We start from the raw sequence: 3,588 nt of genomic DNA, 5'->3' as shown, positions 1-3,588 counted from the left end.
CTCTCTCTCTCTCTCTCTCTCTCTCTCTCTCTCTCTCTCTCTCTCTCTTTCTTATATTTCCAAACGAATATATCTCGACAATATATTTTCATTTTCTATAAAAAGTAGCATAACATTTATTTTCCCAAAATTAAATTAAATGACTACCTGAAATAATCTTCCTCCCCCTTACCCTTTCTCTCTCTCTCTCTCTCTCTCTCTTTCCCATATATTAAATATATACATATAACATATATAATACATACCAATATACGTACATACATACATGGGGATTACGTTTAAGCGACGCGTGAACGGCCACAGTCTCCGGTAAGCGAGGCGTAACGGAGATACCGCTCCGTGACGTCGTTAAGCGGTACCATACAACATGATTCCACGCAACTAGACGACGCACCGTCCCCGTCAAACGACACCCTTCCCTGGCCCACCCCCATAACATTGCTCTTTCGATACTACCAACTTCGATCGATAAACAAACAAAAATCAAGAGAGAAATAAAAAAAAAAAAACAAGAGATAAAAAAAAACAAAACAAACAGATAAAAAATGTATTTTCGTGCACGCACTCGCTCTCACCCCCCTTCGAAGAGTTTTTTCTTCGAGAAATTTCAACGTTACCGACGTTCGGTAAAAATCGCTAGTATTGGGGGCTGGGAGGGGGGGGGCGGTGTCAGAGGGTTGGAAGTTGCGGATAAAAATGGTTGCTCGAATTTAAAACGGGAAGAGTTTTACGACGCTGTTAGGTATTAAACTCGAAGGTAAATCCTGATACAACTCCCACCCACCCCCCTTCCCCACACTACCACCACCACCACCACCGCCACCACCATACGAATTTATATCCGTATTCATTATTCCAACAATAAAAAGACGCTCCCTTAAGGAATTCTCCCCGTCTCGAAGCGACGATAATAAAACCTTGGCTTTTCTTTTACGGTCATTCGCGTAAAGAGATCCTAAGATTTTCTTCGTCCTTATACTTCGGAATATGGTCAATTTCGAAATAGATATATATATATATATATATATATATCTACGATTTGTCATAAGGATCTATGATACCTAAGTATAATATTTCGATCTTGATTTTATTTAACTTCCTTTTTTACAATGGTTATTTTCAAACTATGTTGAAAACAAATTTTTACGATAATTAACTTGGTCACAAAAATTTGCTATAACGTTCGTTTCTATGATTTATTTGATATATTTTAAATAATGAACATCAATTTTTATCATATGCATGTGTGAATAGCAAAAGAGAACATAACAAGAGAGAACTATAAGATTCTACGGTGTTTTAGGGAATAGGGTAGGCAAGTGGTATTATCGTTTTACGCTTTGTTTCTATTCTATCCTTCTCTCTCTCTCTCTCTCTATCTCTATCTCTCTTTCACACTTCTCTTAATTACCTCCATTTCCTCGAAACATAAACTCGACCGAACAATCTCCGTGCGCATTAACGAATTCACTTGTTCATTAATTAAACGGAGCTTCCCCGATGAGAGAAAATCATTCGATCCTCGAGATTACAATTTATAAAAAAAAAAAAGAAATTAAAAAAACAAGAAATAAAAAAATAAATCTATGGATACACTTTATATTCTCCAAAAGAAAAAACAAATATAAAAATGAACGAAGAGATAAATATAACGCGCGCGCGCGTAAGAATATTAAATTATATTTTCCTTCGTAGAATTCGTTGTGCCGAGCATATAAAAAATGATTATAAAATATTACAATTCATAACTTGAAATGTGAAATAGAAAAATTTTCCATTTATTTTCGGAAAGTTTGATAACACTTTTCACGATGATGTTTCCATGATATACCTACTTCACGACGATCATATTTTCAAAACAAGAAACAGATATATATATATATATATAGAAAAGTCAGGTGCGATGAAATTTTCGGAACGACGCAAGGGAGTCTTGTAGTTGAACGAGCTCGATATGTAACACGCAGGTAGAAAAGGGATGAGGGTCTGGTACTGCGTGGAGAGAAAAATAGAAAGGGAAATATAGGAAGAGAGAAGAAACCAAAGTGAAAGAGGAAGAGAGAAAGAGAGAAAGTTAGTTACTATAGAAGAAGGGGGGGGGGTAGAGATGGAAGGGAAGAGAAGAGATCCGGTTACACACAGTCTGTATCATCATTTTGCGATGTACTTGCGAGCTTTTCCCGCCTCGTTTAACACGGGCCATTCATAATAAGGATGACGGCCGGAAAAGTATTGTCGCTTATCGTGAAGCAGGAAAACGCGTTACTCCGTTAGGAGTGGTCCGACCACCGATTTACCATCACTATACAACTTGCCCGAATATATATTGTCCCGAATTACGATACCTAAACCGTCTTTTCAACTTGGTCAGTAATTTCTCTTTTACCCCGTCGGGTTCTCGTAATTGCCTGATTAATAAATATAACGAAAGCAATCTCCCGAGCTGGAAATCGATCGAAACGCGAAAATGTATATTATAAGCGCGACGGGCTAATCGTTTTGCCATTTTCTACTTTAAATTTAGTAGATACCTTTCTACGTTCTATACCTATTACCTACTTATTTATTCACCTTCAAACATATTCAAATTTTACTTATCTCGGTTATTAATCGGAGACAAAGAGAAAGAAAAAAATATGACGTTCATTTATTAGATTATATTAAAATGTTAATTATCTCATTTCTTTGTTTCATGATAAAATCAATTATTTATAGTAAATTGATGATTACAAATATGATAATAACATAAAATAAAATAATTTCGTATTATTTCTATCCGCATTTTCCTGATTACGATGGACCAAAGCATATACACGATAAAATAACGAACAAATGTTTCATTTCCGTGCATTTATCTTTCTTAAACAATTACCAAATTGATTCAATCGTTTTATTATCATGCGAATCTCGAATCAATACAAATAATGAATACACCTATTATTCAAAGCTAAATTTCACGCAAACGTGATTGAATAGAAAAAATGTTTGACCATTAACTAACGTTAAGCAAACATAATATCTAATACATACATATGAATTCAGATATATATCAGGAAAAAGTATCCCTTTGTGTGTTTCTTTTTATTTATAATATACTACTATCTCTCCAAATATTCGGCGAATGATAGCGAATAAAAACGTTAATTGAAATAAATGTAGACGGTTTTTCACGAACGATTATTATCATCCCTTGAAACCCCTAACCTACCACCACTAACACCCCCAACACCCACCATTTCCACATCGAAACGATCGATACATCGTACAATAATCTCGATTGACCATTGTGTTCATTTTATAATGGTCTACAATAGTAGTATACGTTTGGAAGTGTAGTTTCCTTAAAAAAGAAAAATATTTTCTAAAAATAATAACAATCAAAACACGTTGAAGCTGTTATAATGATACTCGTTTTTCAAGATCGGTTTTCATCGAAAATATCTTTTTTTTTTTTTTACCGTGTAAAATTATTTCAAAAATAATCAACTGGAGAAATTAAAACATATGATACTCCATGCAGTATCGGGTATTCACGATGAAAAAACGTATGACTTTTTTTGAAAAGAAAAAAGAAAAAAAAAAAAAAAA

This window comes from Polistes canadensis, unplaced genomic scaffold (assembly GCF_001313835.1).
Source record: "Polistes canadensis isolate GaletaPanama2010 unplaced genomic scaffold, ASM131383v1 scaffold_0, whole genome shotgun sequence".
NCBI classification, from domain to species: domain Eukaryota; kingdom Metazoa; phylum Arthropoda; class Insecta; order Hymenoptera; family Vespidae; genus Polistes; species Polistes canadensis.
Note: the sequence above shows the minus strand (reverse complement) of the source record.